Source organism: Cyprinus carpio, chromosome B25 (assembly GCF_018340385.1).
Source record: "Cyprinus carpio isolate SPL01 chromosome B25, ASM1834038v1, whole genome shotgun sequence".
Taxonomy (NCBI): domain Eukaryota; kingdom Metazoa; phylum Chordata; class Actinopteri; order Cypriniformes; family Cyprinidae; genus Cyprinus; species Cyprinus carpio.
The window spans coordinates 6,789,939-6,806,533 of NC_056621.1; the positions used below are offsets into that span (position 1 = coordinate 6,789,939).

Here is a 16,595-nt window from a genome sequence, read left to right on the forward strand (position 1 = left end):
ACATCAATGGAAAGATTTTTTTTCCTAATTTATTTATTCAGCTTTCAGATGATCTAAAATCTCAATTTAAATGACTGGTTTTGTGGTCCAGGGTCACATGCACAGTTTATGCAAAACTGGGGCTGTATTATTACATTGAATGCTTTACTTTCACTAGCACGCATTTTGTATTAAATGTCAAAAAAATGTAATTTTTATTTGCCTCAAAATGTAATTTTAATCACGATTATTAATGTTCTTCAAATCTCAGAAGAAGAAAAGCACAACAAAACTGTCTGGTAGCAACGCTCGTTTCCGACATTCCAACACCAAGTGCGCGTCCACATCGCCCTGCCCTCTGCGCGTCCCCGTGCAGCGGGGCTCGAGCCGTTAACGGAGCGGCGGATCGCGGACGTGTGATCGCGCGTTTCTCCCGATCAAAATATCCACCAGAGCCCACGGTCAGTTTAACGACAGTTCTGCGATATCTGGATTATGATGGCGCACACGGGTTCGTGAGGAGCGCTTTGTCGTTCGCGGAAGGTAAGAGCAGAAAGTTCGTAAGTTACGGAGTTTCACAGAAAGATCCACGCGGCGCTCCGCGAGACGCATCAGCGCGTGCGAATGGCGCATACATATAAACCAGCGAGACGCGAGAGACGCGTGACGGCGACGCGCGGCTTTGATTTTCAAAACACTTTATTGTCAGTTTATTGAGTTAAACGTTTGAGAAGGGCCGTTAAACGTTTGTGCCGTGGTGGTTAAACGGTTAAACGGAATCAGAACGCGTTTCTAAGCGTCAATACGCAGTTTATGACTGATTGTGGTGCGTAACAGCTTCAGAGTAATTATTCTGTGGAAAGAATAAAGTGTCATTTATGCCAAATCATTCGGCGAGGAGATAAAGTGGTATTTTCTCTGGAAAGTCCGTGAAGGAAAACCTGAGTAAGGTTAGATGTGACGCCAGTTCTGGAGAATTCCTCGGTGTTTCTGTTTCTGTCAGGATGCTGTTGAGTGTGATCAGTTTTCATATCAGCTTTCACTTCACTAACTGTAAAGAAAATATATTTCAGAAATGGGACACTTATCTTCTCAGTTGTCATTAATATGGATCGGATGATTTGGCTTGCTTTCTTTCTTTCTTTTTTGTATTCACTGCCAAATAGTTTGTAAAGAAGAATGACAGTTTGAGCTTACATATTATGCATGCATAATTTATATGCTGTTATTAATACCATATGCATAATGTCATTTTTCACTGCTAATGACAGATGATAAACAGGAATTGCAGTACTGGTATCCAGAGGGCAAAGGCAGTGAGTCTTGAATCATATGGGTGTCATTATTGAGTTATTGTTATGCGCATATTTTCGGAGTAAATGTTGTGTAAAATATTTAACTTATTTTTAGCACTTTAGCACTTTTACTATGTATAAATTGTATTATGTTATAACATATGATTGGCCTCCTTGGTTATCAGATATTTTTGATTAGCAAGTTGCCGAAATTTTAAAGGAATACTTCACGCAAAAATGAAAATTTGCTGAAGTTTTACTCACCCTCAGGCCATCCAAGATATAGATGAGTTTGTTTCTTCATTGTTGCATCACTTGCTCACCAATGGATGCTCTGCAGTGAATGGGTGCCGTCAGAATGAGAGTCCAAACAACTGATAAATACATCACAATAATCCACAGCACTCCAGTCCATCAGTTAACATCTTGTGAAGCAAAAAGCTGCATGCTTGTAATAAACAAATCCATCAAAGCATTTAAACTTTAAACCGTCACTTGTGGCAAAAAACCAAGACCGTAATCCATAATAACACTTCCTTCAGTGAAAAAGACCATCCTCTGTTGTCCTCTTGAATCAAAATCCAACAACATATTTGTATAGAACTGTTTTGGCTTGTAAACAGTGCTTGATCGGTGCATATTTCTCTCCTGATTCAGATAAGATGACTTTTTTTTATTGGAGAAAACAAATGCAAATAGAACTTGTATTTTATCTGACAGCAACAGTTTGAAATTAAAACTGTCTTGATGGATTTGTTTATTACGAAGATGCAGCTTGAGGATTACTAATATTATTGTGATGTTTTTACTGTGTTTGGTCTCTCATTCTGACGGCACCCATTCACTGCAGAGGATCCATTGGGGAGCAGGTCATGTAATGCCAAATTTCTCCAAATCTGATGAGTAAACAAACTCATCTACATCTTGAACGGCCTGAGGGTGAGTAGATTTGAAGTAGATTTATATTTTTGGGTGAACTAGTCCTTTAACAATCTCTTTAGTAGTTTAATGGAAACTGTGGTTACCATGGTGAATTTTTGGCAGAGCCTGTAGAAACATCAAATTAGGAAGACTAAGAGTCGATTCACAGGCTTGGAGTGGAGTTTTGTGTTTCGGTGAATAGTTGTGAGTTGGTTAGGGAAGGATTTGAGCTGTAGGAAACAGGTGTGATGGGCACCCTGGGGAGGAGTGTGTGTGTGTGTGTGTGTGTGATTATGTTCACAGAGTAAGGACACTGAATCAGATCAGGACCTGACTGAGAACAGGGTGTTGAGCAAAGATCAGATTGGATTAACCAGACACAGTCATCCCTTCATCTCAACTCTGGCTATTTTAACCCAACCCGTTAGAGGCGTTCACACTGATAGCAACAAAACAGTGTTGTTGAACGGAAGTGGATTCGATGGTCAAGAAAAAACACCTACAGCACCAACAGCAAAGTGACCAGACCATCTCTGGTGATTTAATCGCTGTCAGTTTGATGTGTGAGAGTCATAACAGATATGCAAATCAAACATGTCTGTGCTATCATATAATTCAAAACACATTATTTCCTGTACACAAACAAAACACATGCATACCTGTTGCAGTTGCATGTGAAGATGACATTAGTGCATTTGTAAAATAACAGGTGGTGTGTTGACACACTTGATGACAAAAAGGTGTTTGTTGTGCGGTTGGTCTGTAGCTGGCGTGAGTCGGATGGACAGACAGAGAGTTATGGGAGCATTTTGCCTCAGGTGTTTGGTATGAGACACACATAATCTCTAGTTTCAGCCAGACAGGTTTAAATATACACCTCTACTAGCCCTGTGCCCAAACACTCCCAGAGCGGTTTGATTCTCTCGCAAGTTCAAGTTCAATGAAGCTTTATTGTGCAGAGCAGGATTTCATTTGTGCACATTAACTCTTTCGCTTTACAGAAGTCAATAGCTGTTTGCTGATATGATGCTGTTAGTAATAATATTTAGTGCCTTGTCATAAATCAAAAGATAATAGGGATGAGCAAGACTATATGTTTTCAGAATGAACAAGTCACTGGATTGCCTGAACATCTAGTCAACACATCGGTATTAAAAGGATAGTTCACCCAAAAATGACAAATCTGTCTTTATTTACAAACCCATGAGACTTCTATTCATCTTAAGAGCTCAAATGAAGATATACATATGATGTTCAAATCTCTCTGGTTTCATTAAAAATATCTTCATTTGTGTTTCGAAAATGGTTCATACAGGTTTGGAATGACATGAGGGGTACTAGCCTATATATATACTTTATATGTAGTTTATTGATATGTTACTACTTATAATAATTTTAGTATTATGTTTTTGCAACTGATTATCATATTAACATAAGTTGTTGTTTTGCACATAAGAGTCTTCATATTTCACAGAAAGAGAGAGGCTAAATCCCAATCCTCATACTATCCCACCTGTGTAGTATGCAAGATTAGGATTATTGTGTATTATTCTTAATAAAACCACTATGTCAAAGTTCATGTCATCTGTAGTGTTGTCTATATCTCTCTATATAAATCTAGTCAGGATAGATGCCATATTGAATTTAATACAGATGAAACCAAAATTGTGAAAAAAATTTCTTTGCAATGGCACACACACTGCATTGAAGGTGAACTGTTTTATGGGGTTTTGTCTGCTTTTTGTCAGCTGAACAAACGGTATGTTTGTAAATGACAGTAAAATCGATTGAACGCACTTTACTTCTATCCCTCACAACCTTGTTTTTCTTCCTGTCAACAATTAAAGGAGTAGTTTACTTCCAGAGAGAAAATTTCCTGATAATTTACTCAACCCCATGTCATCCAAGATGTTCATGTCTTTCTTTATTCAGTCGAAAAAGAATTAAGGTTTTTGAGGATAACATATCAGGATTTTTCTCCATATAGTGGACTTCAGTGGTGGACATCGGGTTGAAGATCCAAATTGCAGTTTCAGTGCAACTTCAAAGGGCTCTACACAGTCCCAACCCAGGAACAAGGGTCTTATCTAACGCAACAAATTTTAAAAGAAAATACAAATGTATATATACTTTTTAACCACAAATGTTCGTTTTACACTAGCTCAAATTCACATATGACATAGATGGAAATACAGACCGAGTGTTTACAAAGCAAAGAAAGTCAAACGCCCTTTACAAAAAAAGCTAAACCACGATGTCGGATGATTTTGAAGTTGGAGGAGAAAATTAGATTTTTCTCATTTTTGAGTTTTTCGCCCTACCCTACCTTTTTGAACCAAAGTACACAGACAAAGAACTAACCGTGCGTGACTTTTCCAACATGATAATGCAACGTAGAGCTAGTGCAAGTTGAGCATTTGTGGTTTAAAAAATAAAATATACATTTAAAAAAATTAATTTGTATTTTTCTTATAAAATGCCTGATCGTTTTGCTAGATAAGACCCTTGTTCCTCAGCTGGGATTCTGTAGAGCCCTTTGAAGCTGCACTGAAACAGAAATTTGGACCTTCAACATGTTGGCCACCATTGAAGTCAATTATATGGTGAAAAATCCTGGAATGTTTTCCGTAAAAACCTTAATTTCTTTTCAACTGAAGAAAGAAAGACATGAACATCTTAGATGACATGGGGTGAGTAAATCATCTGGAAATTTTCATTCTGGAAGTGAACTACTCCTTTGAATATGGTGCTACCCTGATTAAAGTCTACAGAGTCTTTCCCAAACAAACAGCTAGTCATGTAAATTGACAGCTTTGGTTTTGATGTAGTTCTTCAGGTGCACATCTTTGCATCTAAGCAATGGCATTTCCTGTTAAATGTCAATCTAAGATTGGTAGATGAGCAAAAATACCCACGACTATTAAAAAAAGTACACGCATTAAGCTTGTAACAGGGATTAATTTCATCCTGTGGATGCATGACTCCAATAAAAACCAAATATACCAATGAAAATCAAAATATTGCCACTTGGAAGCACATGGCATTTCCTCGGCATCACAATTGGGTACCATCCAGTATATTCAATTGTAAAAGCAAGACTTAAGGAGGGATTCAGTAGGAAAGTATATTTCATTGCTCGGAGGTGCTGAGGAAAATCCATTTTTGTGGTTTGAATGGTGTTTTTACTAGACGACTACTCGTGCACATCCTTAGTATGTTGAGGTATGTAAATTGGGATTCGTCAAAGTACGTGATTTTCTCCACAGTGATGATATTAGTTATATGAATTTTGAGTTTCAGTCAAAATGACATCATGACAACAACATCAGCAGTTCCCATAGCAACAAGGTGCCAGTTCGCTCAAGGCTACTCTGAATGAAGTGCAGCTAATCCTGGCAGGGTCTGCGAAAACCATCTCCATAAAACCTTTCTGAACTCTGTGATGCAGTTTAATTTGATGTTGACTTGAAACTCTGAGTCAAACGGGAGTCTGTTACGCACTGATCCATGATCTGTGTGTGTGTGTGTGTGTGTGTTTGATCTGTGTGTGTGTGTGTGTGTGTGTCTTCCAGTGGATAACGCGGACCATCTGCCTGTCGTAGCACCTCAGGACCTAAATGTGATTTACTGGCATGTTTTATGATCTGTTAATCCACAGTGAGAAAATTAGGCTTAATAATAAAGGGTGATATCATACATGATGTCATCGCCAAGACGCCTTCGCAATCCTGATGACAGCATGCTTTTCTTTAAATGATCCCGTTGGAAATCCTGATATCAAAAACATATTTGTCCTAATTGTCATGGAGATAGTTCTTTCTTGCTGTCATTGAATAGGAATTTGCTTGAATTGGCTTGGTTCTCACGTAGGTTCTTGCTGTGCTGAGGTCTCGGCTGCTCCACCCACATTAGAGGCCCCGCCCCATTGCACATTAGCCCCACCCCCTGCTCCGTTCCATATCAGCTCCTAAAATCTTGTCTGCCGTCTCAGGCTGCACTCAGAGACTTTTATAAGTTTCCAGACTCTGGCCACCCTGAACTGCATTTGGCTTGGCATGAGGGTCAGGAAGTGAAGTTGAATGAACCTGATTTCATACAAATTATCTACTGGAATAAAAAAAAAAAAAAGAGCTTTAGATCTTTGCAGAACCACCTAAGGATAAAAGTAAGAGAAGATGTTATCAAACAAGGGTGAGGGAGAGAGAGATACAGCCCACGGGTGTTCAGAATAACAGAGGGAATGTGAGATTCCAAAGGAAAGAGGCAGACAGAGAGAAAGAAAGAGTGGAGGTGGTTTGAGATTGGCATTGAAAGCCGTGTAGGCTGAAATTGTGTTAATGCTGATATTTTAGAACTGTAGTGCTGCCACTCGTTCACTCTAAAGTTTCCCATCAAGGTTGCATAATTGCCTGCCCATTAACACTCTCACACTCATACATAAACGAACAAAGGGTTTTCAGGCCGAAACACTCTCAGGGCCAGCTTTTTTCTCTTTCATTCTTTCATTTCATTTTATTTTTAATGGGTTTCTATTCCCGATTTGACCTAGACTGTTCAAAGTTCAAAGTTGTTATTTAACGGGCAAGGACTACTGATTTACTCTTCAAGTGCGCATCGGAAAGTACTGTTTTCTAATTTGTAGATCTGCTTACATTAAGGGTGTATTCACCCCAGGAAAATCCACTAGTTCACTTGCTTTGGGTTTTTTTTGTTTGGTGTGGTTTGCTTTCAAACAGCCCTTTTTTTGCAAGTGAACCAGAAATTGTAAACAAAATCACACATATGACAAGGTCATTCATTCATTGGACAGAAGTTCTCAAGCAGTGAAAAGCAGTAAGTGCAAAAATAGGTCTTCTGCTATCTCGGTCTTGAGCAGGAGCGCTTCACAGAAATGAACAGAAACTCAGCAAATTACAACTCGCAAATTTTCGTCACAGACATGATAATATATGTATAGAAAGCTTTAAATGACTACAAAATGAAATAATTCAAATCCAAAACAAAAACTCTTTCATTATGTAATCAAAGATGCATCTCTTTCTAAAGGCGCCTCCAATGAGGAGATGGCAAGTCAGGATTGTCAACTTCATTTTTGCGACACTGACTCGGAAAACACTAGTTTATTAATAAATATTTCAGATATCTCCTTACTATTTCCCCCTGACACATTCATGGTAACTTTTGCTGGGGCTTTGCAGCAAGCTTTAGCCTATAATGTGCACTCATGTCATGTTGCAATGCGCCATGGTCACGAAAACTCATTATTTGCACACGTTTTTAAGCAATGCGGTTTAAAAACAAGTGATTTAAGCCATTGAAATGCAAACAACAGCACTATATGCGTGAGCTGTCTGTTCCTGAACATGATTTCTACAATTGGGTCAGATTGAGGTCGGGTCATGTTCACACCTTAAACCAGGGGTGGGTAATGTTGATCCTGGAGGGCCGGTGTCCCTGCAGAGTTTAGTTCCAACCCTAATCAAACACTCCTGAACAAACTCATTAAAGTCTTCAGGATACAGGTAGGTATTTTTTTTTTCAGGGTTGGAGCTAAGCTCTGCAGGACAGTGGCCCTCCAGGATCAACGTTCCCCACCCCTGCCTTAAACGAACCGTACCAGAGTTTGTTTGGAACCGGACTGAAACCACCTCTTCAGCTGGTTCTTGGTAGGTTGTTTGGTCCACACCCGAGTGCAATTGCTTTATTAACACCTGCCAAATCGATTCAGTCAAGCCAAACAAGATAGGTGTGAATACACCCTAAGTTTATTGACATTGGTTTGAGCATTTAGTGTTGTCATGCCTCCGTTGATGGCTTTTCGTGAGTGTTTTGAAAATTTTTTAACTATATTTTAGATGTTATTTAAAGTTTAGTGCTGTAAATCAAATTAAAGACCCAGGGTGTATAGTGAGCATTCACATAAACTTTGTATGTTATGGTATTTTTTCTGTTCTATTGCAACATTTAAAAAATAATCACATTTATAGCAAGTTATTCTAGTAAAAACACATTAGTGTTGCACTGAAATGATTTTTTTTTAACAGAAGTTGCAATTAAAGCGATATTTCACCCAAAAATTTAAATTCTGTCATTAATTACTCACCCTCATGTCGTTCCAAACCCGTAAGACCTTTGTTCATCTTAGCAACATCTATTTTTGATGAAATCTGAGAGATTTCTGACCCTTCTTAGACAGTAATGCAACTACCACATTCAAGGCTCAGAAACGTAGTAAGGACATGTTAAAATAGTCCATGTGACATCCGTAGTTCAACCATAAAAAAGTACATAAAGTGCACAGTACACAATAAAAAAATATTCTCGTAGCTTCATTAAATTACAGTTAAACCACTGATGTCACATGGACTATTTTAATAATGTCCTTCCTTACTACCTTTCTCTGCCTTGAACGTGGGAAGTGCATTGCTGTCTATGCAGGGTCAGAAAGCTCTCAGATTTCATTAATATAAATAAAAAATACATAAAATATATTTTGCATTCAACAGAAGAAAGAAACTCATACAGGTCTGGAACAACTTGAGGGTAAGTAAATGAGGACAGAATTTTCAGTTTTGGGTGTACTGCCACTTTAAGTATTTACAGAAGCCTTGCGATGGATAAGCGTTTGTGTACTTGCATAAATATACAGTGTCTTTTTTTTTTTTTGTCCATTTTTGTGTGAATAGCACACTACCATACTACTATACAAATTTTCTGTATGCATAATTTGCCCAGATGATGTAAAGTACACTACATGAGATCCATTATCCCTCAGTATAATCCTTCATTTCTAGTCTCCTTTTTAGGACGCTTGCCACAAAATGAGAAAAACAAGATGATAATTTGAAGCAACATGTTAAATCAAACATTGAGGTGTGACTGTGAAAATAACATGGCATACTAATGCATTTTAAAAAGCTCTGCACTAAGCAGCTAGTATTCTGAAGATTGTTAATTATACAAGCTCATTTAACCCTCAGGGACTTCCTGTTGCTTGCCCCAACAGGAAGTGATGTCAGAACCCCCACCCTGTCTTATTATTAAGCCCATAGGAAGTGATTATTCTAATGGGTGTGTGTGAGTGCTCATATAAACAGTTGTAGCACAAACACACACATTCCCTGACCTGTAGTGTAAATATTAGTCCTGCTCCCTTATAAAGCACTAGCGCTGACTCACAGCCCAAAGGAAAACACCTTATATAGAATTGTGCATGTGTTGTTTAAGTGTCTAGCAGACGGACTTCCCTACATGTGAAAATATGGACTTGCTTGTCTTTTGCTTGGCTTTTTTGTTTATCTCCAGGGAGATTTTGAGGTCATAATGCCATAATTGGTTCTGGAAGCTGATTGGCCGATGCAGGAATGAGATTTGTTTTCCCAAAGCCACATCCTGTGAGCGCACAAATGCACACTAAACCCAAAAAATGGCTAATATCTGTATCAGTTCAAGATTGGCTCACAAAGGAATGGTTGAGAAATGGTTAAAAGCATTCAGTGAATCAGCCAAATGGCACTCAAAAACCAATTACGGCAAATAAAATGATGCCCTTGCAAAGACCCCTCTCACACACACACTCGAGTGGGTGACAGCGCTGAATTCCTCTGGTTTCTATCACTGTAGCTGCTGTTTAGTCTTAGACACGGTTGGAATGTGCCGTGGCATGAGAACATGCTATCAACACTCACACAGAGGTTCGCAAAACATACCGACACACATCTGTTTGTGCGTGTGAATCATTTTTCAGTTGTTCTTTAAGCAGAATAGCGTGTCACACATCTTATCTGAGGGAACGTTTCTTTGTATTTTAGTTCTGTTGCTCCTGTGTGCATCTCTGAATGTGTTAGTAAGGTCTGACTTTGAGAGGAGGAGGGGGAGTTTAGGGTTCGGATTAGAGCAGTTTGTGTCGCTTCGAAAGGCTTGACATTATGGTTGTCCAAGGAAACCATGAAAATATTCAGACAAGTACAACATTAATTGGGATACTGCTGCACCAATTTGGTACTTGGAAATCTGATATATCTGATATAGTTTGATAAATTTTAGATTATATGTAAAAAAAAAATAAAAAAAAAAAAATTGTATGTTCTTGGTATTTTACCTTATTTTCACATTTGATGTCATCTAGCACTTTAATAATTTAATAGCTTGGTTAATTGCAATCTTTAGCAAATATCTCAGAATCAGTATCCATTTTTTGTGATGCCTAAATTTACTTTTTTTAATTAAATTTTACTTATTATTTACTTATTACTTTTACGTTTTAACTTGATTTTAGTTATATTTTACATTTATTTAGACACATTTTTAGGGGTGCACAATAAATATTGGCTGATAATTAATGCACATCTCATCAGTAAAACCGGTTCTCTAATCAGCAGTAAATTCCATCAGGTGCGTGATTTCAGCTGTTACTACACAGAGCCGTTGTTAACTGACAAGCTGCGCAAGTCCAGGTTCATTATCAGCTTGGATTTGCGCAGCTTGTCAGTTAACAACGGCTCTGTGTAATAACAGCTGCTCTATGTGAAATCATGCACCTGATGGAATTTACCACTGATTAGAGAACCGGCTTTACTGATGATATGCGCATTAATTATCGGCCGATATTTATCGTGCACCCCTGCACATTTTAATTTAATCAACTTTTTATTGGTTATCACTTAATACTTAATAATACTTCTTATATTGCCCCAAATTTTAAAGGGATAGTTCACCCAAACATGAAAATTCTGTCATTAATTACTCACCCTCATGTTGTTCACATGTAATCAACGTAATGAGCGTTATTTATGTTCAACGCTTATTACGTTGATTACGTTCTGGGATACTCTCCAAAATGGCGGAAGACGGTAACTCGAGGAGAAGAATTGTTAAATAAATTACGTTTTTGTTTTCTTTGCGCGCAAAAAGTATTCTCGTAACATTGTAAAATTACGGTTGAACCCTTGATGTCACATGGACTATTTTACCGATATCCTTGCTAAGTTTCTGTGCGTTGATCGTGTTACTTACACTGCTGTCTATGGGGGGTCAGACAGCTCTCGGATTCCATTAAAAATATCTCAATTTGTGTTCTAAAGATGAACGAAGGTCTTGGAACGACATGAGAGTGAGAAATTAATGACAGAATTTTCACTTTTGTGTGAACTAACCCTTTAATACCAATGTATCCCTAAAAAGCTAAAAGTTTTTTAATTCTCATTTACATCAAGGACAAATATTATAGTTTTCATAATCCTGAAAGAGGAAGAATATCGATGGAATTACTCACAGAATTATTATTTTTTCCAGCTGATTCATGACAGAAATATTGTAAGACAATGAGAATCCAACCAACTTTAAAGACATAAAGTGGGAGATCACAAATCTGCAGCAGTCATATAATAAACAGAACGTGATTGTCCATTGGCCTGGTATTATAGTTACAGATATCTTTCTGGATATAAACAGGCCATTTGGCTACAAGTCCATTAAATCACCTCCTGTCGAAGAGGGCATATCTTGGCCAGAATAAGCTGGATCAGTGCCGACCCTCAAAAGATCTGATTATACAAGACTAGAGTTTAGGGTCTGTTGTGGTTCAGGTATTGATTACTTGATGAAACGTACAGGGCGAGTTCAAAGCCTCTGTGTGTGTGTGTTTGAATTCTCACAGTATTTCCTCAGGACAGCTGCTTTGACCGGCTTAATGCGTGCAGGAAGATCACAGGCCATGGTGGCCCCCAGGGGCCCGGTGTAATCCTGAAGGCTTTTTGTGTCGTCCGACTTCACCCAGTCCTGCTCCGTCCTGCCCTGCTCAGGGTGGCCTGTTATTGCAGCTGTGCAACAGGATGCTGGAAATGACGGCGATATCACTCTCTCCCTCTTCTACTGGAAAATAACTCTCATTCTTAATATTTTCATAACAGAAATGGCAACATTCATAATGTGACTCGTATCCGAGTAAAACTGAATAGTTAGTGGGAAATGATGTAGAGTGGGACTTGATTGTATCTATCATGATGATCATGAAAAGCAATATGATTAAATTTGAATTTGTTTGCACGACACGTTTAATTTTTAATGCAAAGCATTCCAAAGCAGCTTCACAGAGAATAGTGACTTGGAAGGCATCAGTGAGCAAGCCAAGGTCAGTGCCAAGGAAAAGGTAGATGGTCTGAGAAAGAAACCTTGGTAGGAAGCAAGACAAAGGAGGCTATTATCAGATAATGGTATTTTTCTCTGCCTCTGCAGCCTTAGTTTACCTCAGCAGAAAGCAAAGTTCTTTTCATAAGCACAGAGTGTTATTACATTTAGATTTTTCCTTATGCAATGAAGAATCATGCAAACAGATGACATAGTTTACCGAAAACTATTATCATTTACTCTCTGTTCATGTCTTGCAATTTGATAGGTTTTTTTTTTTTTTTTTTTTTTATAAACAACATAAAACCAGCTAATCAATTAGTGCATTTGATATTTTTCTTGTATGGAATTTAGCTTATTTTAATTAGTGTCCTCTGATTTAGCTGTTAAACAGATTGCATGGTAGAACCCTGTCAGAAACATTGCCTCTTTAAATGTTTCTTTTGAGAATTGTATAAACTAAAAGGTCTTCTGAGCAACCCATCAAAATAAATGTTTGTTTTAACTTGGAGAAACTTTGATGGAAATAATTAAAACATTATTTTTAAATGGATATTTACCAGAAAAAAAATATTTACAAGAATTTATTTAGCACAAAAATGTAAATACACAACACTAAAATTTTTATTTTTGTTACATTTTTAATAAATTGCTGTCAAATTATGTAAAATTCAGTTAATTAGAAATGATTTTTAATTTTTTTTTTTTATTATTATTTAAACATTAAAAACCATTAAAAAACAGAATTTCATTGGGCCTACATATAGAGTTGCCTGTGTAGAGTCTTCCAGATCTCTCAAATGTTGCGGATAATGCATTTGAGGCCAACTGCTTCTGTAGGCAGCTCACTAGTTTTTGGAACAGGCCTATAATGTTGCTCTTCTCAGTGATTTGGAGCAGCTGTTTGTGTGTGTGAATTCGCATTATCTGTGTGAAGTATTCATGAATTTCCTGTCCTAGTTTCATTGAGCGTGTTTAGCTCTCCAGTGAACCTCGACTGAATACTTTCAGTCATGGGTTTGTCGATCATATGCAGAATCGATCAACTGCTGAGAGAGGGAGAGACTGGAGCGACGGATGGAATTAAAAGAATAAGATTAAACTATTGTGTAGTGAAGATGATTTGGTTATGTAACGCTCCCATATGGAAGCTGCATGCACACTGCTGGAGGATGCCAGCGCGTATGCATGTGTGCGCGCTGCAGATCAGTTTCTCATTATTATTCACTGTGTGATTAGAGTAAAGCTTTGATCCTGTATTCAGCTCACTGAGGGAATCTGTCATCCCTTTGATGCACACACACATACACACACTCGCACAATGGTTAATCTGCATGAGTCGGACTGAGCATGTTCCTCTAACACCACTGTTAAACATGAGCAACGTGCTTTTGTTTCCATTGGGATTCAGGCTGATCAGCCCTCTGATTTGTCTTCAGAAAAAATGGAGAGATGCGCGTTCAAGCACTGTTAGGTCAGATTACGAGAAAATTGACTTGGCAGTTGCTTATATTACACAAGCTCCCAGGACAAAGGTGATCAATAAATCATTAAAGGAGACACAGGATGTAAACAGGATTTTTCTTGATCTTTTGAAATAAGAGTTCATTCTGTAATGCGCAAAGCTCCCTCCTCGCATTTACATTTTATTTTTAACTTGCTACTCCGTTCTAGAGAGAACTTGATTGGACAAAAATCTGTAGGCTAGTTCAGATTTGAGTCATCAATAACATTTTCCTAGAAAAGAGACCTAAACGAACTTCAGAGAACTCCAGGTTATTATAGTTAACTAAAATTAGAACCATAATATATATTAGTGCTGTCAAACGATTAATCACATACAAAATAAAAGTTTTTGTCTGCAATATATGTTTGTGTTCTGTGTATATTTATTATGCATATATAAATACACACACATACAGTATATATTTAGAAAATATTTTCATATAAACAAAAACTTATTTTGAATGCGATTAGGGCTTGTCCGAATACCATTTTTTGAGCTTCGAAGCCTCGGTAGTAATCAACACCGAATATTCGAAGCTTCAGAGGGAGGGGGCTGAACATATTCTTCTCTCAACACCATGTCTACACCAGACGTGGCGCCGTGACAAAATACTACAGAACCTATTTTGCTGTCTACACTGGATGTGGCGTTGCAAGACAAATTCCTGACAGTAAACTGCTGCGTTTTATTTATGACGTACTGACACAAATTTCAGATGATTTTCAACAGTCTCTTTGTAGACAGACTTGTTACACCGTAGACGCGGTGTAATGACGGCAGGAATCTCTGTGTGTCTGTCTGTCTGTTTGAATTTTTATTATGTCGAGAACCGTTCATCCAGTCGACATCGCACATGGCAGTTGTGTTGCTGCTGACCCAAGAGAGTGCAGTGTCGCATTTTAGTGCAATATGGACACGTGACACGTTCAGAATAAATAAACTTTTAATAAACTACAGAACAGCACGAAAGCAGCGCGCCTCACGCGGACAGGGCTTATATGCTCCGAGAACAGACATTGCACAAGTGATACAAAAGGTCTGTTAAGAGCAATACTTTTAATATAGACAAATTACTATTAGGCTGGGCTACTGTATGTTTTTTTATGACTGCCATATTTTCCAAGGAAATTAAATGCACGTTTTTATCATGTGTAAAACTACTGATTAACATGGCAGATAAAGCAGCTCGATTATTTACCCCAACAATATACTATAGGCGTACTACTTACAGAACTCAGGTGATTTTTCAAACTTGATCCAATAATATGGTAGGCCAGTTTCAAATCGCATTTTTGGCACACTGTCTTTGTCTTGTCCTCACTAAATTTAAAGTGCTCCCAAACAGCTGTGGTCTTCTGCATTTTTGTCTTCTCTTCCAGATGAACTGAATCATGACGTTCATGACATTCACTCATGGGAGATACATATTCAAGCGCGAATGAGAACGGTTTTACGTTCCTGTAGATTTACGAGTATATAAATTGCGAGTAAATCACTTGCATATTCTATTCAATTCAATTCAAGTTTATTTGTATAGTGCTTTTTACGGGTTTTGCAGGGGAAAATTAAGTTTCACTCATATGCGACTAAATCTTCACTCTGGCGACTAAATGATGTCTAATATTATTCAATGGCTAATAAATTCTCAGATTTTACTCGCCAGTATGTGAGTTGGAGGCTAAGTATAAGTTTAGCTCAGACAGCCTATATGTTCACTCGCCGAACACTCTCTGACTGAGCGCTTCAGAGTTTCTCTCTCCATCAAGCGATCTGTGATATTTTTCAGTTCATTTCAATAGATGCACAGCATACATGTGTTTGACGTACCGTAAGCTCTACTGTAAAGGCGCACCACTCGCCGTCGCTTTGGTGAGAGCAGAGAGAGTGAGAGAGTCTTACATACATGCAGAATTGATGCGCAAATCAGTTCGAGCAAACGCACACAACCTGATTAATATTCATGAATCCAGTAGCTTGCTAATCCTTAGTGCGTTTTATAATGTGCTTATTAGTAGAATTCGTATTATAATTATCATCCTATAAGTATTATTGTTAGGTTTTCCCCTTTTTTTTTTTTTTTTTTATACAGAAACACTGAATAACCAACAAAGCACCACCACCAGTCCAGTTAAAATGTTCCGTTAAAATATCTATGAATTCATACGCGGTAACCAAGTTTTAATTCTAATTACTAAAGTTCTATCGTTAAATAATACTTGATTATCATATTATAATGCTTCACTGACTGATGTTAAGAGTGTACTTTCAGGTATTTCAAAAGCAGTTTAATTTTGGATATATATATATATATATATATATATATATATATATATATATATATATATATATATATATATATTAGTATAGTGATTCAATTGCCAAGGTGTGCGTAGAGGGTTGGGATGCCAGGTGTTCGAAAAAAAAAAAAAAGAAGTATATTGGAATCTCAAATTTGAAAATCGAATGCCAACCCACCAATGAATATTTGAATTATCTAATATTCTGGTCCATCCCTTAGATGCGATTAATCACGATTAATCGTTTGACAGCACTAATATATATATATCATTATGATATAATGATACTAAAATAGCATTTTGCTTCAAAGAGCAAAATAAAATAGTGCCATCAATGATTTATTTTTAACAGTTTATCTCTCTTGTGTATGTTCAGCAGGCAGGATATTTCAGAGAGTTTCACTGTCTTCAATTTGAAACCCCCAGGAGAAATTTGAAAATGCACAGCATGAAACCTATAGATCCCAT

General features: G+C 37.6%; 1 protein-coding gene across 1 annotated transcript in view; it reads left to right on the plus strand.

The window, feature by feature from the left end:
- Nucleotides 1–324: 324 nt before the first annotated feature.
- LOC122142333 (inactive tyrosine-protein kinase PEAK1-like) overlaps nucleotides 325–16,595 on the plus strand; it is a 34,977-nt gene continuing 18,706 nt past the window's right edge. Inside the window, exon 1 of the mRNA XM_042752581.1 lies at nucleotides 325–522. The gene's annotated coding sequence lies outside the window, so the exon portion shown is untranslated. The remainder of the gene's footprint in view (nucleotides 523–16,595) is intronic.